The 22,987-nt window shown below is 35.8% G+C and overlaps 1 protein-coding gene and 1 long non-coding RNA gene across 4 annotated transcripts in view; one reads left to right on the top strand and one right to left on the bottom strand.

Moving 5' to 3' along the window:
• Nucleotides 1-22,987, bottom strand: part of ZNF804B (zinc finger protein 804B) — a 213,856-nt gene that overhangs the window by 36,973 nt on the left and 153,896 nt on the right. The window lies entirely within an intron of this gene.
• LOC125695854 (uncharacterized) overlaps nt 1-22,987 on the top strand; it is a 310,620-nt gene that overhangs the window by 286,473 nt on the left and 1,160 nt on the right. Inside the window, exon 4 of one of the 2 annotated variants that reach the window (XR_007378073.1) lies at nt 13,849-22,987. This exon is cut by the window's right edge and continues 1,160 nt beyond it. This is a non-coding gene — a long non-coding RNA (uncharacterized LOC125695854). Of the gene's footprint in view, nt 1-1,419; nt 4,625-13,848 lie in introns of those variants that run through there. The other variant, XR_007378072.1, reaches the window with a different exon arrangement.

Here is a 22,987-nt window from a genome sequence, read left to right as displayed (position 1 = left end):
TGCTCTGCCAAACTCTCTTATTTATTTCATAATTATAGCATCTTTATTTTCACTGACTGTACATCCGTTTCCCTGCACAAATGTGAGTCCTTCAATGAATCTGATTTTGACATTATTGTCTGCCTTCCATTTAAAGTCAGTGCCTTCAATTTGTTTGCTACTTCATGCTACTTTTTCTCTTTTCCTTTGCCGTGATTATTTCTTTTACCTCTTTCATGATGAGTAGGGTTATATCAATTAATCTGAAGAGTGAGTCCTACATTTGTCTCTTACCATTCTCATTTTTTCAACTGCTGTTTTTGGAGTACAATGTGTGTTCCAGCACTGTATTTAACAGATTATACAATGCCTTTTTTTTTTGTTTGTTTGCTTGACACCTCTTTTCAGATGAAATCTACTTGATGTAAGTTAAGTTCCTTGTACATTTTGACCTTTCTCTATAGAACATGACAGAATTTCACTTATGTTCAGTGTTTTCATATTCAAACTAGTTCAAAGCTCTTTACAATAATGATATTGATCATGAAATGACTGTGTAGGAAAATAGAAAAACTTGTTGTGGGCACAGGTATAGTTATCACACAACTCATCCTTGCCTGTTGGAACCTTTTCTTAGTGAGCGCTTTTTTCATGCAATACTGACTAATCATGTCAGGTAGCTTTTTATAGTCTTTAATAACAATAACATTAAAAGTTTACATCCTCTTATTTAATAGTGATTGACTCTTTCTTTTCAGATAATGTAATGTTAAAACCAACCAATGTGGAGTAATTCAATGAGTTTCTATTGCTTGTAGCAACAGAGAATAAATGCTAAATTATGACAAAATATTAATAAACATTTATGAAATCTAAATAGGTAATTTTTTTTTGCTGTGTGTAGTTGAAATCTACTTCAGAAAAATGTCTTACTTAGTAAGCATTAATCATCCATTAATTTAATTATATCTATGCAGTCAATCTTCTCTTAAAATTTCCCATAGATCAGTAGCTCATCGTTGCATCATATAGCATGTGATGAAATGCTTTTTTTTCCTGCGGAAACCAGAATATTTATGTACATTAGCTATTTAAGCTTTTTTTTGCATATTTTTTTCAACAGAAACTTAACACTGGTTTCTTTCAAAGTGCTCTGTGATCTTAAGTGGAAAAAGGATGGTTACTCACACTCACGTAACACTCTTCCATTGATCTTGATTTCAAAGTTCAGTGTACATTTTTATCAACTTTGAATTCTTATACATGTCACAGTTCTGCTCATCCAAGCTAGCGAAAAAAATGTCTCTCATTCCTCTACCAAATGAAATTATAATGTTTGTATTTTGTCTGTAAAAGAAGATACAAGAGGGATAGATGGTGGAAGGAAGAAAGTATAGAAGAAAGGATAGAGAATTAATACTTTTTCTATCTCTCTTTTAGAAAAATGCCAATGATCTGAAACCCGCCCTGCAGCATATCAGGCAATTAAAAGCCATTTAATTTCTGAACAAAAATGGGTACTCAAATTACAGATTTATGGCACTATCATGGGAATTTCCAAAGTGAAACTCTAGCATTACATGCTCAAGAGCCATCAGACAGGAATAATTGCCCAGAAGTATCTCTGCTGTGCCTTAAGGGAAAACAGTTGCTTTCCAAAATTACTTTTGTGTGATGAATGCAAGACTCAGGAGCATGTCCACAAGCAAAAGACAGTAGTTACTAACAGATCAAATAAATGAATTGGAAGACATGATTGCTGGCTGTAGAAAACAACTGTTGACTGAAAGCACTAATTCAGACTTTATCCAACACCTCCAGACTTGAAGTTGTATTCACTTTAAATCAACAAAATCTAAATACTCCGTGCATTGTCTGTATTCTTGTATCATATTATCTGTTGTAGTCTTCCTCTAGGAATGAGGTGAAGTGCTGGATTTTTTTTCTCAGCGTGAAGTCGTCTCCTCAGCAGGAGAGACTGAATACTCTACTGAAACAGGCAGGGACACATAAGAAGCAGTGCCTCAGTAGCAGCAAACCACCTTACAGTTTTACTCATGGTTTCTGCAGCTGGGGTACCTCAGCTCCAGTATCCTTTTAGTCCATCATATGCTACTTGACTTACATCCTGCATGATGATGTGGCTTTGTTTGTCTACCTCTTAATTTTTTCCTGGCCTCCACCTTCCAATAAGTTACTACCCATGGAGGTGTCAGAGACCTAGTTCTGTCTGCTCATTTCTGTGTTTATTGGGCAGTATAATCAGTAGTGATGTTCATGTGTTAGCTGAGTCTGTGATGTTTGTAAATTTGCAAAAGCATGCTCATGATTTACTGAGGCACCTCTCAGGCAATTTTCTCATACTTTCACCCATAAAAGGAGCATGAAGGCCTGCTTAGAAAATGTTTTCCTTGAGTGCTCCACCCAGTATCTGGCTTTGGATGTCTAGGTTCCCCCCCAGGGACTGTGTCACAACAAACCCAAAGTGCAGCCACCTCCATCTCCAGCCCAGGACTTTGCTTGGACTACCGTGGCTGGAGCCAATGAAAGTTTCCTTATTAGTTTAAAAGGGAGTAAGGAAGTCCCCAGCTCTAGCAAGTATAAGAAAACAAAGCAGTCAAAAGAAAAGATGAAATGTAAATCTAGGGAAATTTCCATAGGTTATTAAAATTATTAAAAGGGTGTCTGAAGATAATCTGAAGAATATGGGGGGGGAGGAATGAAAAACAAGATACGGAAAAGGAAAATTTTAAGTAAACTAGATTTAAAAAAAATATTTTTGAGTATTAAACTAATTTGGTACCAAATTGATAGCAAATGCCTGCTCTGCTCTTGAATTCACCATACATGATTGTTGGTATTAGGAGTGGCATAGTAAAATACAACATGCTGTTTAAAAAAAATGTCAGCATCTGGAGCATGAAAGATCTTAAATATTGTGTTGAACAAATAAAAGATGATCTATGTTCATCTGCCCTCAGATGAATAAACTGTATACCATAGAGCTAATTCTGTCACAAGTGCTTGGATGGGAATACATTATCCAGACATAATGAGCACTTCTATTGCTGCCGTGGAGACCTGAGGCTTTCTGAGACAACAACTCAAGTGTCTGATTACAGTTTGATGCTGTTTCATGAGGCCTCCTGGGGTGTCAATTAATCTTGCAAACTCATTGAACACAGTGCAATGTTAGAGGTTCTTGATTTCAGGAAAATGAGCGGGGCTGTCTCTTAACTTGAAAGGATATTTCTGGCTTCTCCATCACCTACTGCAAATGGAAGTGTTGAGTTCTCTACTCCTAGGGTACAACTGTCAAATTTCTTGCTTTACTATTTCACATTTTTTTTTTTTAAAAAACTTAACAGAATTACTTTGTAACTTTGAGTTTAGATCATCTGCTAGTACATAAAATCTTCAGTAACCACCTGTGTTATAAATCAGTGCACAATCTTATTAGATAACAGATTTGACAGTGTTTCTGTAGTGAATATAAATGGTGCATCCTCCCTCTAACTCTTGATCTAATTAAAGGAGATGACTCAATGAATTAACAATGAGTGGGTGACACTTCCTCACAGTATTTAAACTCAACAGAGTAAATGACCTGTTCTTGATTAAAATATAAGGAAAAAAGTACTGGATGATTTTTGGCAATATAACAGAATACATGTAAGCAGAATCAAACAAACAGTGATTTCCATCAGCAATGTAGCCCTATAGCGTAGCCCTAGACTTCCCTGAATGGCTGCAGCATGAGAAAGGCCGGTGTTTTGTGTGAAGTGTATCAACTACCTGTAATCATCTAATTCACAGAACCATTAAATATTTCAGTTGGTACTTATAGTGTATATGAGAAGTTCAATGAAGAGTTACAGATTTTCAAGACTAATATTTTAATAAGCACAGGGGAAGTATTTTTAATATTTATTACTTCCCTTTTGCACAAATTCAGTACCGCCTCAGCCTTTGAAAGTAATTACTTTGTAGGCATCACACTGACACTTCTTTCCTTGCATTTTGTTTTAAAGCAATTTCACTGCATTTCCATCAGTGATGATTTTGGTCTACTACACTTTTACGTCTGGGCACTTTTCCCTTATTCTGTGAAGAAAACACAAAAGAAAATTGTCAATTACAATATTTGATGTGTTAATGTGGAGTTGGATTCCTCTGTGCAGCTCGTGTGCCTATCAGCCATTGAGATGATGAGATATCAGGATGTGCACTCTTGCTGAGCAAGTGCTCTCACCTATCTCTCACTCTTGTGGAAAGTAAGGAAGGTACACAGGAGAAATGTTCAGGGAATCATGTTTTCCTCAGTTCTCATTTTTCTCTGTTTAGATGATCTTTTTAATACAAGTAATATGGTGTATGAAATTATTACAGCAGAAGTCCCAGCTTGATTCAAAAAGGTTATGTTGAGACCATTCTGCAAATGGAAGCAAATCTAGAGCAATTTGAAAACAATTAGGTCTTCATTTGTATCAGGACAAGGAAGAGCTAGTGAGAGTCAAACTTTTTGTTAGTATAATTGCTGTCCTGCAAATGTACTTGTTCCCCTGTTGAAACAACACCTCTCTTTAAATACTGGATGTTCAGCCATGTGTAGTGATCTGCATACAGTAAATTCCAACCAAGGGCTCAGTGGAAGACATTTTATGTATTCAAAATAACCACACTCTTCCATTAGAATGATTGTGACAAGTTTAACTAGAATTAAAGTATAAAGAGGAGAATAAAAAAACTGTCAATTTTAATATGATCATCTTTGTCGTCTTCTCTAAATCAATTTGTCACATGGATGGATAAGCTTATTTAATAAGGACATTCTGAAGCCTGACTGACTCTTGAACTGGATGCAGGACTAGTACTTTGGCTTTCCCATACTTTGCAACACTGAAATTGTATGCATCCCACTGTATATTGTAACCTGTAGAGCAGTATAGAATCACAAGGTTGGAAAGGACCTGCAAGATCATCTATTTCAACCATCCTCCTCCCATCGCCATTGCGACCACAAGCCACTAAACCATATCTTGTAGCTAATCATCCAGGCACCTCTTGAACACTGCCAGGGATGGCAACTCCACTACCTCCCTGGGCAGCCATTCAACTGCATGGCCACTCTCTGAGATAAAATGTTTATCCTTATATCTAACATAAATCTCCCCTGGAGCAACTTGTGGCCATTTCCTTGGGTCCTATTTGTTGCCTGGGAGAAGAGGCCAAACCCCTCCTCATGACAACCCCCCTTCAGGAATTTTTAGAGTGCAGTGAGGTCTCTGAGCCTCCTCCAGACCCCTCACCAGTTTTGTTGCCCTTCTCTGGACACGTTCCATGGCATTGATGTCTTTTTTGCAGTGAGGGGCCCAAAACTGAACGCAGTACTCATGGTGCAGCCTCATCAGGGCTGAGTACAAGCAGATGATCACTTCCCTTCTTCTGCTATTTCTAATGCAGGCCAGAATAGCATTGGCCACTGTAGCTTGTTATTAGAAACCCGGCATAAATCCAGCCTGTTGAATGAGACGCTATTAGAAAACACTGATCAAAAGAAAAACCTGCAGCTTTACACTTCCTTCCTTCAGGGATTTGCATGTCTCCCAATAGCTAAGCAATTTCTCACAAAGTTATTACCCCTCCTTTATGTCCTGCCTGCACAAGGTGAACTTTCTGATCTGGTTGGCAGCATTGCACTGCATTTATTTACATCCCTTTTCTAATCTCTAGGAAGACACAGGAGCTCAGTACAAACGTAAATGTTTTTAGTGCTATAGAAAAAGTGGCAGCAAGCAGCGAGATGGCACGAATAAGATCTTCCTGCAGGTTTGTTGTTGTACCAGAAATAGCACCCCACGTTTCAACCTTAGCCCAGTGAACTGCATGACTATGTCTTTAATGATTTTTGTGCGGGAAGATATCCAGAAAGCACAGACAGAAATGACAAAGAAAATGCAAATTGTTGGAAAATGAAGAGATGACAAGCTATAAGAGAAAATGAGGAAGGAGAAAATGCATACAGGATGAATGGAAGACAAATGAAGAAAAGCTTTATATTAATTACCATGGAGAAAAAAACACAATATATTCATACACATGCTTCAATTTTTCTGTCTTTTTATTGAACTTACTTAAGTATATATAGTTTTTGTAGTATAGTGTATATAGAATAATTATGAAGTCGTAGTATAAATATATAGCATAATATGACTATTATATAAATCATATTTTATGGTTACATTATTAGTATCTCAGATAATATAAGGATATAATGCAACATATAATGTAAAGTCATACTAACATTATTAATATAATATTATTAATGTTGTAAATATGCATATATGTCTCCAAAATTAATGCCTCCTATTCATTTCCATGGAAACTGTAACAGATAAAAAGAGCACAATAATACTATTTGATAGTGCAAATTCACAGCTACAAAACACTGCTTTTTGATGCAGCCAACACCTTTGGATATGCATTTTCACCAGTGAACAAGAGCCAATATGCTGCACTTATAGCAGTCTGTGTATCAGCAGAGGTGCTGTTGCTGTTGTCACTGCTGAAATGCACCACTTGATGCCTTGCTGAGCTCACATCCACTGTCGGCCTCCAGAAACGTTCAGCAAGCATCAATGGATGTCAATAGTGCAATTTTTTTCTGCAAGGAGGAATTCAGTGACATCACTTTGCTCCATACACACTTCCATGTAAAATGCTACTCTGTCAGACTGCTTCTCTACTGCCAACTGTCATATGGCAACAAAATATGATGGAATATTGGTGAGAAGGTTCAACCACTACTGTCATACTACCAACATCCACCTCTGATGTCATGTACCAATATTAAAAATAGAATACATTACTTTTGGAGCAGCCCTCATATATAAGCCATAATATATCACAGAAACATTGTGTGAAACTGATAAGAATACAAGTCACAATATTCCATTATACACTGTAGTCTGTGATGAGAATTTCAGTTAATTTCTACCTTAGCAGTCATCATACAGCATTGTTTACTGAGGCCATATGTGCTATGAACTGAAACCTGAGCTCAGGTACGTAGGTGTGACTTTGCAAAATCTAGAAGGTGGCATTGCTAAGTCTAAATAATGTTGCAACGTTATACGTTGCTTTAATGAGAAATACAATTATTACCACCTCTGCTGTCAACTTGGTTCCACTAATGAGTTCAATTTCCATGAATAAACCTATGGTTCTTTCACTTCATGCATAGTATTAATATCCTGGAATTTACAGCAAAGTGCAGATTTTATGGGAATGAGTAATTTAGATTAGTTTGAATGAAAAAAAAATTCTTGTAAAGATTTTTCTTTTTATGATTAGAGCTGCAAAACATCTTTCTTGCAGTTCTCTTTATTTTTATTTAAAATGTTATAAAAGAGGAATCTACTTACAATAATGAGAGTTTATGGCAAGTTATGTATTATAATAATACCCACATTTATCCCTTGTTTCTCTTTTTCAAATTCTAACTCAGTCTAACAATGAATATCACAATTTGTGGTGCTACTCAAGATAAACCAGGCAAAGTTCAATGAACTGAAGTAATTTCAGTAGTAGTTACTTTTTTTAAAAAAAAAATATCTATTCATAAAACTCATAGTTAAATCCCAGCAATCCTTATCGCAACTGTTCAAGATGTACTGTTCTAAAACAAGCAGTTGCTTGGTTATGCATGCATAATAACTGTCTCTCTTTCTGAATTTGCTTCTCCTTTCCACTTGTTCATTTGCAAATGTAATACATGCTTGCATGCAGAATAGGATAATGAAATTAATGTCATGCTTATATTTCCAGCAAACAAAAAAGGAGGCAGGATACAATAAAATAATGAAAAACTAAAGTGACTAAGCTAACTAGATACTCATACAGCAGGAACAACCCAAACCATTTCAAACTCACAATACTTTATTCAGAAACTGCACTCCTGCCCACAAACTTATATAATCAAGAAAAAAATCTCTCATTTTTAAGCTAATTGCTCATCAAAACATCTGTTGCCATCTCATTTCTCCTCAGATCTTGCATTTGATAGTTATCTCTATTGCTCTGAAATACAACGATATGACACTAGCATCTAATTTGGGGTAAAATTCAGCCCTGCATAGAAAACCTGCTTGTGGTTCTCTGTGCTCCCTTGGGCAAAAATTAGGAGTTTGACCAGCACTGGAGTGAATTCCATTAACAGTGAGTGTCAGCGTGCAGAATATGGAAAAGGTTTTTGAAGCTACTGGAGGAAGAGAAAGGTCTGTGTATGGTCTTGAGTTGTCAAGGGCTATTGGAGATGGTTGGACTTGGACCCTAAAAGCTGCTGACAAGCTATTATCAGATGCCAGAGCCTTGTGTTAAAGGACAATGTATTACTGCTCTGTGTCTGCAGCCAGGGCACCACATACAAAAGACTCAAGCATCAAAAGGCAGAATGAAATAAACTGTAGCACAGAGACTAGAGACTTAAAATAGTTAAGTCTGAGGTGATGTGTTCAGTGTAATGCTTTCTTTATTTATAGTAGAAATAATAACTGGTTGTGAAACAGGGGTTCTTCACAGTGTGGCTGTGTCAGCAGTACTATTTTGAATCAGAGCAGGATTAAACTTTTGAAGCAAATCTTAAAGCTTTCTCCACTTCCTGTGTGTTAGTTTGGTTCATGCAGCTAGCTTGTTGGCAAATGAAACTACAGGGGAAGACCTGTCCCAGCAGGATGACAAATACTTCCCACACACTGTTGGAAATGTTTTATCCTGCAGACACTTTTGAACTATGTGGGTGGTGGGGGCGTCTGGTTCAAACTAGCAACAGAGGTTTTGTTTTGGCAGACAAGATTGATGCAAGTGTCTCAAACCCAATTTCTCCAGCTCGGAAATCCAATCCTACCATACCTAATTATTTCTTAATCCAGACACGATCTGGCTATATGCTACGTGGAACAAAATAGAAAGCTCTGTTTGAAACTTTGGTTCTTCCAAATGTGATTCCGCTTCTCCTGAACTAACACAAAGGTATTCCTACAGATGGGTATGTGATCTGTCAGCATATTCTATTGCACAGAACTTCCTCAGGAGACAGCTGGATTGTTGGGCTACCAGACTTTTATGGATTTGATATTTTTATATTAAAAGAGGGACCTGCTGCTTTTTGAATTATGTTAATACAAACTCATGGCACATGCCACCCATCAGCCAATGAGATGGCATCAAAGATGGGGCTGCTCTGTGCAGAAGTGAATGGCAGCCCACCAGGCATTTGTAGCCAAAATAGCAGTGAAAAAAAAAGAAGGAAGCCCCCAGAGTGTAATTGAAAATTGTCATCTGTAACTAATGTGTTAAGGTGACAATATTCAGAGACCAATTTTTCTCTTCTGTCAAGGAGATACCAAATAGAGTTTGGGTTCTATAAACGGAACATTTTGATAATGCTGCAGTCAGGTCAATTGAAGCAGAACTGGTACAGAAACATTATCAAGCATCATTTCAGTGTGGCTGTCTTCCAGAGGTGCAAATATCATTATGCTACAGCAAAGCAGTCTATGAACTGGATTAGCTGAACAGCTGTTATCAGCACTCAGGAAAATAATATCAGTGACAGTGACTTCACCTGCCTGAGTAGTTTAAATGTCCTGCCTTTCCATACTGATAACACTTGGCACCACTTGCAGGCTGAGGAAAGCATGACTTTCTTTGATCTAATTACAGAACCATAACAATTTCTGATAGAGAAGAAAAGGCATATAGTTTAGATCATCTTGTCCATCTCCCTGTAACTGCATGGAAGTTCCATGCTAAAGCACCTGAAGTGCGGTGAAATAATAACCTCTTTTCTGCTCCTCTGAACATTTTATTGGTTTTATTTGGTGTTTTTCCAGTCTCTAGACAGATAAGTTACCACTGCTACTGACATGGGAGTGTTTACATAGGGCAGATATTAGTAGGTGTTTTTAGGCAGAAAAGAGCAAGAAACTGTTAGAATTGTCTTCTTCTGATGTTTGGTCTCCCCAGCACAGGACAGCTGTGTGGAGAAGTGCACTTTGGCTCAGTATAGGCAGGTGCTAGCCTGCAGTCATAAGCTGGCAGTCCGGCTTGGAGGCAGTCAGGAAAGTTATTTTGCCAAGTAGATTTTGAAGAGATAGAAGCCAAAAAAGGTTTCGAGACAGAATTCTCATTAACAATATTATGGTTTCTGTTCTCTTCAGTCACTTTACAGTACATATAGTACATACTCTTAAGTACACTGTATGCAACACTAAACTGTAGTAAAGTAAGGATATATTTTTTAGCTTTACATCGATTCTTGAAATGTCTTTTTCTTAGGATAGTGCTGTAGTAGTCATTTAATTGCCAGTATAGCATTAATTTTACCTTACTTGTAGGAATGGAATTTCACCAGCTATAATTTTGCACAGATTCTAAATTCTAAAGAAATTTAAGATGTACCACACACACCTATCTATTTATAAAAAATTATTAAAAAAAAAAAAAATCATCAGCTTTGAATTGTATCCTCAGATTTATCTGAAGCCACCAAGAAGCAATTTCTCCTACTGTAGTACATTATCAGGCTTCAGTCATCTACTAAGAGTGCACAGTAATAAGCTCACACAGTTCCATTAGCTTGTTCAGTTTCAGCACAAAAAGATCCAACTACTGATTCAATACCAGGGCAAGGAAAGCTAAGAAACAGATGCTGACCTTCAGCACCCACTGAGCATTTCTTCACTCTGCTTTCCATTATCCTGGAGGGCATTCTCATTATCAGCTCCAAGAAAAGTTTTCCTAAGAGCAGTGAGGCAGAAGGCTCTGTAATGATGCTCGCTCCCATGGACTGCCAAAGTATTACATGCAGCTGAGTAACAGAAGGCGGCTTTAACATTACAGTCATTCTGAGAACAAAGCCTTGCAGTCATTAGTGCGGGCATTCAGAAAGGTATTCATTTCAAGACTAAAACACCGAAGTACAGGTGTCTAAATGTGTGCTGTCTAGGCTCCTGTATCCTAGTCAGTTGGGGGCTGGGTTTTGATCTAGTTACTCACGTGTTCAGTGCTATCTGACATGCCTTAAGTACTGCTCTGTAATAGCATCAGTCTGCTTTAGATCCTATACTTTATCTCTCACCCATGTGGCCCCAAATGCTGAGGAGAGCAACAGCCTGTAACACCTTGTTGGCCCTGACCTTAGCCCATATGTAGACACTTAAACTCAGGTGTTTCAGCCTGGAGTTGAATCTTGTCTTGGAATGGTGATCATTCACAGTTCAGGGATGAACTGAAACCTTTTGAAATCTTTCTTATGAGACAAATAGCTGAAAAGGGAAAGAAGTCAACTATGTCAGATGAGGATGTGAATTTGGAGACACTTATTATTCTGAATCCCAAGCATTAATAGCTTTTAAATCTGTTCTGGGTTCGGATGGTATAGCTTGCATTCCTAATAAATCATGTTAGTAAAAACTTGTTCTCACATGGTCCCATTAACTTCATTGACTATTCTTTAAGCAAGGGGACTTTTTTAAAAATTATACTTTTCAATTCACCAGCATCTGTAGAAACCAAATGTCTCTTCACAGCTGGGATGTACTGACAGCTCTACTCCCTGGGAGCAATGGAGCTGTCAATTGAACAGTGAGTGAGGTATGACACTTACCATGAAGCTGGTCTACCATATGACACTTTCTTTTATATTAGATTAAAAGGAGAGTGACCCCATGAGTATTCATACAATCTGCAAACCTCCTTCTGCAAATTAATTTTTCACCATAAATTGTAATAAACCTGTTAATATAAGGGATTAAAGGTTTGTAGTGTCCTATCAAAGTAAAATAATAACAGAAATATTAGGCAGAGACTTTTTCAGATTTTTTTTTTTGTTTGTAAAGATAAATTTGTGTGCATAGCTACACTCCAGCCACAGGGTATTTCAGTTACAAGTAGATAATGGACTTCTAACAAATTATAGGTTTTGCTGATATTTCATAAAGCTGTGTTGGACCATCTGGGGGAAGCCAGAGTTCAGTGTGTGTGATATAATCACACAGTATGCCTGTAATTTTTCCTACATGTACTTGCAAACATTGCAGAAATGAAAATTGTGATTGCACTTCAAATAGGTAATTTTCAGTCACTATATACAACAGCCTGGACAAAGCCAATTTCATATGCATTGCACTTGAAGAAGTCTAGATAAGCCACTGAACTTCCCAGCTCAACAGTGAGACTGCTCAAAAACAAGTTATCTAATTTCCTTTAATAAGAAAAAACATTTCATTTTGTTCAGATTTTGCTCTCACTCAAATGGTGTAAAAATTCATCACTCACAAAATCAGTTTCCCAAAAGGCACTAACACAGATAAATCCTTTCATTTGAACCACTCTATGGTCTATGGGAAATACAGTTCTTCATTAGCTGTGCTAATTTTCTGGGCCTGAGACTCATTTTTGGTGACTATAAAAATACTACAAACACACATTTGTAGAACATGAGAAAGATTATGTAAAACAAGTGAATTCCAAGAGGAAAGAACAAAATACTGATGTAAAAAGCTCTACTGGGGAAAGATAAAGGGTAACTGCCACATCCTGGAGAAAAAAAAGGTACAGTTAGGTAACATAATGCAATAAAATGATAGAATAGCTAGAGAATTACTGAATCGGGAGAGAATACAAATAATCTAATTTTAAAAAGGGAGTGAGTTAAATGTGCCGGAAGGACCAAAGAAATGGACTGTTAGTGACTCAGTCATTTCATTAAACTTCTGAATGTTTTCACGCCTTTTAATTTAATCCTTTATAATCTTGGCGCTTTCAAGCAAGAGTTTTTCTACTTCTCTCATGAGATTTTATTTTCCCCCAGGATGATACCAATACAGTAATATGCAACCACGTCTTTGTGACTGGGGCAGTTCATCTTCAGATGTTTCTCTGGAGTCTTTTTTCACTGTTTTGCCCTGATTTTGTATTTTCTTAATACTTCACAGCTCTTTTCAGTCTAACTGGCCTAATTTTGTGTACAGGGAAGCATATTTTTAACTGCAGACTGCAAAACTATATGCAACTGAAGAGAAGAACCTACCCTACTTTTTGGCTCACAAATCCAGTAGACTTAATAGAAAAACTGTGTGTGAATGACAGAACATAATTCATCCATGCTGCTGATTGTGTGTTTTCTTTATCTTCCGTGTCACTGGATTGGGCATTACACTGAGGGGAGGTTACAGAGAGGAAAAGACTTGCTGGTCTTTCTGGTAAAGCCTTTGAACTCAGAGAAATGTATTAATTATTACACAATTACATGAAGATCAGCATGATCTAAATACTGCCATTAATGCAGCTTTTATTTCAGAAGAAAAATATATACGTTTGTGTGACTGATAACAGATTTTGTGTTGCGTGGGATTTGGTCTCAGAGTAGCCATGAATGCTACTAGCACCATGTCTTCAGCTGCTTCATTGCTTATGATGCTGAGAAAGACAGAAGAGATCAGAACAAATTAAGAGACAATAATGAATTAAGCAATTCTCTGTTACGCTTTTTAAAATACAACTGTCTTTACACCGGTGTGCTGGTTTTAGCGCATAATTCATTAAAGTACCTAGCAATCACTACTGTTCATCTAAAACCTTAGAAAATACTGAGCTTTCTGGGACATATATACTCTATGCACTGAAGCACTGTAAGCACTACAGTGCTTGTCTCTTGACACTCTATATTGTCTGGTTTTGACCCAGCAAAGTTTGCATAACTTCCATCATTTTCTAACTTTATTTGTTTTTTTTTTTAATGGGCTGTAACACCTAACTTCAGAAAAATACAATGGTAAATCGTGTTTTTTTCTGTTCGTTCCACAGTGCTTACCAAACTTTTACAAGGCACAGATCTGAAACTAGAGGAACAACCTAGCTTGAGGACGTGAAGAAGAAACTCATTTCCAAATCTAAAAAGTGACCTAAACACCAGCTCTTCATCCATCTGCTGCTGATGTAGTGCAGGAACTGTCTTTGGACATGTCCATGAGAAAACATAAGGGTTGGCACACATACACACTCAGAGTGTTCCTCCCATGCTTCTGGCATGTGAATGTCCCCTCTCTTTTGTGGGCTCAAGAAAGTGAATACAGTTTTAGTGATCATCTCTGTCATCTAAGAAAAGGGATACTTAAGAACTCTGAAGTCTGATCCAATACCAACACTTGCTCTTGGATAAATGTCACTCTACTATCTGCTTCAGAGGCATTTGTGTACACGTTGACCACAGCAATACAATCAAAAAGTCACAGGCGAAGTTCATATATTCCTCAAAACTGCACAACCCTGTGCAATGCTGCAGCACTACAGTTTAGTACAAAATTAGAGCAACAGAGTTGAAAAGCCATAGCAATGGATGATGAGACTGTGAGAATGGCAGTATGCAAAACACACATTGCTAGTTTGGCCACTGCTGCTTAATTTACATTTCCTCACAGTTTTATCAGTGAAATTTTTGAACAGATGAACTAATTTCACTTTGTTTTAAAATTTTAAAGCTGTCTAATCTAATAACTGTCAATTTTTCACCTTGCCCACTAATAACCACTAAAGAATCTAGAAGAAAATATAAGGGGAAAGACAAAGGAGATAATTTCTGTTTATGATCTAACTGCTGCAGATATCTCAGTTGTATCAAAGGCACTGACAATAGAGCAATTAATTGCTAATACTATATTTGATATTAGAAATTTTATTTCAGTCTCCTGCTTTACCTACAACACTTAGATCACAAGCTCAGGAAAAATGCTTCCAGTTAGAGTTTTCTGAAGGGTCTCTGTATATATTTTTTTTCTATGTACGTACTGTGTGTGTCAAAATTGCCAAAGCACATAGGAGAAACATGTTTTAAAATTCAGCCCCAAACTTTTAATGCCTTAGGTCCCCTTATCTATCAGCTTTAAATTACCTTGTGCCACTTGTGTCACAGGATGTTCTTGAGGATATAACTGATTAAATGCCATACAGTCTAGCAGTGATGGAGCAACTGAATCCTTCAAATTCAAGGTCATTAAATGAATTCTTAGACTGTCAGGGTTTCTAAAAGAACTGAAAATGAGAAAAAGTATTCAGTAAGTTTTGAAACGGAATTTTCGATCTTGTTTTGAAATGAAGCAGTCAGAGTGGCCCAGGTTAATTATCTTCAAATCAAGATTTTCAGAGTGTGATAATGGGTGATTGTACTAGTCAGGTACAAACTCAATTGCTTTAAACTATTTTTTTTTAAATTTTTTTAATAAATTCACTTATGTTACATAACAATTGTGAAAAAGATATTCCTTTTATAATTCAAAAGTAAGAAATTAATTATGATTGATTTTATGTGGCAAGGAACATAATTGGTTGCCTGCTGGCTAACACACCTGTTTCTGTTCAATTGAATGAACTTCATGGAGCTGTTATCACAGTCCAACAAAAACTACGTTCATGCTACCTATCCACTCTCAGGATATCTCATTCTTTGTGGGTTTAAACTGGCAGTTTTGATTCATCAGTTGTTTTTGTACATTCATATATCTTCCCATTTTTTTTCAATATCTCCCATATGTTTAGGGACAGTTAACTATAAACATCCAAGTCACGAGGTTACCTCCTTCACATTGCTTTCCTTTGCTGTGATACAAAACTGGGTAGTGTGTTTTTTCATTGTTCTTGTTTTTGTTTGTTTGTTTGTTTGTTGGACTGGGTTTTTGGGTTTTGTTCCTGTGTGTGTGCATGTACTTTTCTTCGCATTCTGTCTTTATCCATCTCCTATCCTTTACATTTTAATGTAAATTACAACAAATCCAGGGCAGATACCTCCTGGCTGTTTACGCAGCACTTGCCACAGAAGGCTCCAGCTCCAAACCTAGTATTCCCAGATGGTACTGTAATATAAGCAGTAAAGATAATCTCATAATTCCCCAAAGCTTCAGCCCTGACCCCAACATGCAGGAAGCACTCCTCTTTCCTGGCACTATTCAGTCTTTTTTGTCAAGACAAATGCTCTGAGTTGACACGGGCTCTACAACACATGTCCTTTCTGTCTGTATGTATGTCCCTTCTGAAATCTACATTTTGCATAATGAGTGACATACAATGGTAGCAATCTGCAAATTTATATATATAGACAGGCACATACACAAATAAACACACACGTGTTTTCTGCAGCTTAAGTGTTACTGGAATTTGTTACTCAGTTTCTGCACCACTACAGACATTTATGTACTGTAGTTTGATAACAAATCCCTACACAGATATAACTCTATCACTTGCATATCTGATTGGAGAGTGCTGAGTCCTGAAACTTTGCATCTCCATATCCATGGTGAAATCTCATTCTGCATATTGCTTTGCCATAAGTGAATTGTTGTTGATCCTACATAAATACATTTTCTTAGCTTGCTTCTTCTATACAGAACTTCCATTTGGTCTCAGACAGAGCTATCCATTTTAGACTTCCTTTACAACTAAAGGAGAAATAACTCTCACCTGAGCAACGATCCTTGTAAAACAAAAGTCCTAAAACAGGTGAGATAAAGTGTTCTTCATGTAGACAGCTTGTCATGAAAAAAAAATAGACACTTGACTTTTATATGACAAATTTAAATTAGATTAATCGTTTCTGGGATTATTTTCTGTCATGCTTTTTCTCTCCACTAAAGATGAAAAAGATTATGTGTCACTATTTCAGTTTTGCTTCTGAATGCCATGTTGTGAGCATGGCCTGTGGGGAGATTATGACTTTTGTGTACCACTCCATGGTAATAGATGGTTATCAAACTTGCCTTCTCAGTCATCTTATTTTATTTTTTAATCCTGGCAGAGTCTTCTAATTATATCTTATCCCTAGAGCTCAGCAAACCTTCATATACCTAATACTCTTACAATCAGATCCACAACCTGAAAAGCATTTAATTTTGATCCTCTATAAGGGGCTATATAGCCTTATTTCTATGTGAAAGCAGCTGTAAATATTTTTCCCCAAAGTTTTTACTAATCTTTCTGAATGGCTGCATTTTAAAACATAGCTCACCTCAGCATTTCTCTCCATGCTCTAATATCCACAAATGCTGGATATCAGAACTGTAAAAATGCTCGTAATGGATTATCATTTTATCCTCTGCTCAGGGATAACAAATTTAAGCACAGCATTTGGAAATATATTGGCCTTGGTAGACAGAGGCTGAGACAAAGCACGCTGAACAGCCCTGTTTATTCTTTTATATTGCCAGTGGCATCATGATTGAGATCCTGGCTTGTGATACTAACCAGAAAGAACAAATCACGTGGATTTGGAACTAGATGTCAGTCAGGGTGTACACACCATCCTGCATTAGAGAATTTCACTTGCCTGTGAATTAAATTACTGTAAAATTAATTTGAAAGAATGAGTCATTTTTGGAGGAAATGTTTATCAGAACTGATTCTAGTGAACAAAACTTGGTTAAGTGCTACTGAGCTGCAGTTGTTTAGCAAAGATATTCCCTAAAACAGTCTACATATAAGGAAGAAAATTATTAATAATTAGATACTTATGTGCTTTATTGTTTGATAAGTTCCTCATAACTGACTGATCATCCTTTATCATGCTGGAGCATATGGAAAATGATTGCAGTGCCAAAATCATCACTGTAACCTCTACAATTCCAGGAATGTTTATTTCCAATAGCAGTGAGCAGCAGTAAGGTTGTCATCAGGGTATTCCGCTCCAATTACACGTAAATGCCTTTTTTCTCTTTAAAATTCCAATAAATGTTTGCATATTTAAAAACATTGTGCTTGAAAGCTTAGAAATTAATGAGCTGGTTGGCTAAAAGCATAACTTGAATATGTTAGCAAAGCAGTAAATTCTCTAGCACGATGAATAACCTCTCTGAAACTTACTAAAATCCACTGTTGCAGTTTTGTAATAGCTCACTTCTCCTATTGCTTTTAGGAAAACTTATTATTCAAAATTTATTACTTAAAATTAGTCTATAAAGGAACTAAATCCAGGACATTGGTTTAAACAAATATTTAATCCTTGTCAATAGCTTTAAATATTTTTTTCTAGGTAAGAATTCTCAACAGGGGAGAATTGGAGAATTCTACATTGATTCTCTTACGTATTATCGCATGCAGGCTGTCTCTTGCCACAGGCTGATGTTTTAATTTTGCTATTCATTCTAATAACTTTTTGTGCTTCTGAAATTTTTATTTCATTAGGGTTTTAAACCATCTCATAAGAAGTATTTACAAAACTGGCAACAGTCTAAGTTTCTAATTCCTTATATAAGCTGTACTGTACACAACTGTCAAATCAAATTAGATGAACAAACATTTTGTCTGTAAGAACTAAATGGCACATTGAAGAATAAATCAAACAGTAAATAAGTAAATAAAAACAGACATTTTTGTCAGTTTGTGCTGTCAGGTTTTCATGACATCATTCGCCCCTCGTTCATCCTGCATGAAGCTGTCATATTAAGAAGAAAATGCAGCCTTATAAAAAAAGAGTTATTTAAATATTTATTTATCTACTTATTGCTAATAAGGGCAGGAATAATGAAAAAAACAGACTCTTTTGCCAAAAAATTTGCACTGATTTTAGTTATCATTACACCATTGTTTCCAGCAAGTATGATTGCTAATCATATCAACAGTAAATTGAATATCTATTTCCCCTTTCCTACTCATTCAAACCTTCTTCCATTAGCATAATTGCAATTATTAATTATTTTTATTACAGTTCTACACAAAAGTCCTAATCAAAATCTGGCATACATACAGATGAAGAGGAAGTTCAAGTAAGTTTTGTGAAGAAACAACAGTGACAACAGGAACTTGTTGCTGCTCATGAGAATTTGAGAAATGCCATGACTTCTTACTGCTTTTTTTAGTCACAAATGTGTGTCAAAATGCAGTTAGCCAGAGTTCAGACATCCGTATTCGTTTTGCAAAGACTACTTTTGGCACATCTAGCATCAAAGTTATAGCAAATTTTAGGGTTAACTTAGAAAGATTAAAAAGACTGGATTCTGTGACAGATGGAAAACCTCCTGTTTGTGCAGGCAAAGATTTATTTTCAAGAATAAATAAGTAAAGATTAATTTTATCTATGCATAGAGTAAATTTCTGTGAAAATTACTGTGAGAAACATGATGTTATAATTATGAGTTATTCTAAAAGATAGACTTAATTATTTTCAGTGATAACTATATTTGTATCGAGAACTGAGGGAAAAAAAAAATCTATAGCGAAAGGGCAATCATTTTCTGTCCAGGACTTCTTAAGCATAAAAATAACTGTATTAAATTTTTCACGAGCAAAATTTTTTATAAAGATGGATTAGTGGACAGAATAAACTAAGCAAACCAATATCATTTATACATTGCACTTGAAATGAAAATGTACACTTTAATAAACAGATGTAACCATTACATCTTGATATCTCTACAGAATTCACAAGTTCTCTAATTTCTTTAGCTCAAAATATGAACTGAGAATTTCTTTAGATCTTTTTCTTCAGTTCTTTTTCTTCAGTTCTTTTTCCAGTCATTGATGAAACCAACCCAGCATTTCTTTTTTGTTTGAATGTTAATTTTTTAAAGTGATAAATATGATCACAGGTAGTCCACCCCCTGGGTAGAGACTGAAAGAACTAAATGAAAGGGAGAGCTGCCAACGTTCTGTTCTTTTTATGATAAAGCTAAAGCATTACAGCATCAGGAATTGCCTGCTCTGCCTTCACAATCAGGAGATTTACACTACTTCTTAGTGTACTTCCTTGTCAAATGAGGAACTCTGGGATGGGTGGAGCAGAGCATTTCCCGTGAGAGGACACAGTGAAGGACCGTAGCTCAGTCACCATGGCAAAGGGAAAGCTTTGCAGGATGAAACAGCAGTACTTCCAGGGGCTACCAAGAAGATGCAGCTGGGCTCTTCACAATGGGAGGATGAGAGGCAGTGTGAATAAAGTGAAAAAAGCAAGGTTTAGACTGAATATAGGGTAAAACGTTTATTGATGAAAACAATCAATCAGAGCCTATTCAGTGTATACCACCTATATACCTGGTATACACCTAGAGAGTTTGTGTGATTTCTACCTTTGAGACTTTCAGGACCAGACAGGAAGAAGCCCTGAACGACTCATGGTTGACCCTCCTTAAGAAGGAGGTTGGACTAGAGATGTCTTGAGGTCTTTTCTAACCTTAATTATCCTATGATTCCTTATGTCTGTGATATCACCCTTCATGTGCCTACATTAGAAGCAATAAGAAATTCATCAAATATAAAACTTCTCAATTCTCATATAAATATTTGGATCCTACATATCCTCTAGAGACATATGGATGCAAAAGAAAGTTTAACATAAGCATGGGCTGCATATAATACAGTGTCTTCCTTATGACTACATACTAATACGTTAGTTGGGATGTCACAGATATATATTTATATTTACTGACATTTTAGATATTTTAATTATTGATTTTATGTAATAATTTGCATGTATTTTAAATGACATTACTATACCACTTTTTTTCCTCTAGATTTAAAACACGTTTTTTAACTTTTGCATTTAAGTTATTCCAAAAGCTAAGCAAAAAAATAATGCAATATGTATTATTCTAATCATTTTCTTACTAGCAAAATGTGGTCTGTCAGTACACATCATGATATACGTGATACATATGGTACAAATTTGAATTTCTTTTATAGTGCATCCATCTCAACACTGGACCATATGAGATTGGTAGAGGGGAGTTCACTAAAAAAGAGCAGATTGACTGCTTAGTTCTGCTCTCAAAGAAAGACACTTTACAGTATGATAATGAATGCAGATTACAGTGGTTGAACAATAAACTTTTGAATAATGTAATTTTGTTCAGATTCTCTAACAAAAGCAGAGTTAAGTAGCCAAAACACAGATATTTTCCTTTAAATTGTTTTCCATGTCTTGTTTTCAGTAGCTTTTATTTTAGAAAAGTCCTGACAAGTAAGTTGATGGCTACTTCTGAACAGAATAATGTGATAAAGAAAGAAACAATTTATTCAGCTTATCCCTAGTGACAGTAAAATTCAGTGTTCTGTCAATAACTCCACCTTTATCATCTTACTTTTCAACGAGATTCCTTTGACAGTGGTTTTAAATACATATTATATAGATGTATATAATATATAGATATTTGTTTAATGCAGAACAAACAATGCAATCTCATCTTCATAGGAAACAGAGAGAGGGGGACAGTTATGAATCCATTTCATTTTTGATTTTGTATTTTGAACACTTTATCAGAATGTTGTATAAACCTTAATCACATACACTGGTATTTCAACTACGTTACACTGAAGGTTCAGAACTGACAAATAGCTCAACGTGAACTTCTGTGTCTATGTGATAAAGAATACATTTTTTAAACATTTAAGTAATTTAAACATTAAAATGAGGGTGCTATTAAGAATGAGTACAGCCTTTTTCATTACACATTTTCCGAGTTTTAGTTTAAAAATTACTTTTGTCCTAGAAACGTTTGGTTCATAAGTCATGCATTCCTAATAATCTCAAAAAAATTAATTAAGCAAGCCACCATATTAAATTTGTTGTTTGCTTCAACCAGAGCTGTTGCAAAGAATTTTCACCGCAAGCATCATATTAGCGGGAGCACTAAGGGAAAAATATTTCACACCAGTCCTTTTTCCTCTGCACTGGCAACCATAATTTATTCAATTTTGTTGGTATCTTTCATTATAACCCATAATGCAATTCTGAAAAAAAGAACGATGAAAATGATAAATCCAGTTATTGCTAGGATATCTTATGGCATGAAATACCATCAGTCTAAACTAAAGTTAAAAATCTGGTGTTTGAAAGTCACATTCATTCTTTCTTATTACTTCTTGTAAGTTCTTTTGTTTTTGTCCCTTTCTCCTTTTTTCCCTTTCTCCCTGCTTTCTAGTAGGTTTTGCTTCTCCTTTCACCACTGTCTTCTGAATGTCCATTCTGTATTTTGTATGTCCTCTGTATTTTGCCACTCATTTAGCTCTGTCAACAAGCCCTTATTTACTGACTAAGGATAGATCAGCAAACTCTTAAGCATTAATGGATCCCTCATGAAATGCTTCTAAATTTACCAATTCCTCTCTGGTGATTCAAAACAGTGACAACAAAATTCAACAAAAAAATTTTGAATCTGGTGATTCAAAACAGTTACAGATCTGTGACAACTGTATTTTAATAGGTCCTACATAAAACCATCATCTGCTTTTGCCTGTTCTTTAATTCAGCCTACAAATATCCCATAATTAATTTACTGAGTTTGCTTGGCAACACAAATGAAAATTCATGATACTATGTAGAGGAGAGAAAGAAATATGAATCAGTATAGACCTTTGTATCAATCTTTAAGCAAGCAGCTTCCATCAAAGTCAAGTAAATTAAATATAAAAGCAGTAGAGTTCTTTGAAAACTGCAACTCATTTTATCAAATCTCTACAGGAGATAAATGAAGATATTATGCAAAAATTATTTTAAAAATTAAAATGTATTAATGTAGACAATTATTTTCCACACACATACCTTCCTTATTTCCTAGCTTGTAGGAAAGGTTAAAGAATTGTTATAAACATGTAAGTGATGCTCTAGCGAACTTACAGAAAACATATAATAAAATATGCCTATTATAACTGACATCTATTCTGCAGTGTCACAACTGGACTTGAAAAACACCACCAATACTGTATTAATGAAGTCTTTATAACAATTTATTTTATTCCTTCTCCCAGCATGAAAAGACAAATGTTCTTTTCCACCCAAACATTATACATTTTGCAACTAGCATAATTTTTACAGGATATAATTAAAGCAGTAATCATGAACTATGTGACATCTTCCACAATTATTCAGTAAGATTTTCTTCCATTGAATGATATTATCTTTAAAATTATTAGCAATTTATTAGACTCGTCAGTAATATGTGGAAAAAAATGCAGTAGGTTAAACACT

This window comes from Lagopus muta, chromosome 7, assembly GCF_023343835.1.
Source record: "Lagopus muta isolate bLagMut1 chromosome 7, bLagMut1 primary, whole genome shotgun sequence".
Lineage (NCBI taxonomy): Eukaryota > Metazoa > Chordata > Aves > Galliformes > Phasianidae > Lagopus > Lagopus muta.
This window is presented reverse-complemented; position numbering and strand designations above follow the sequence as displayed.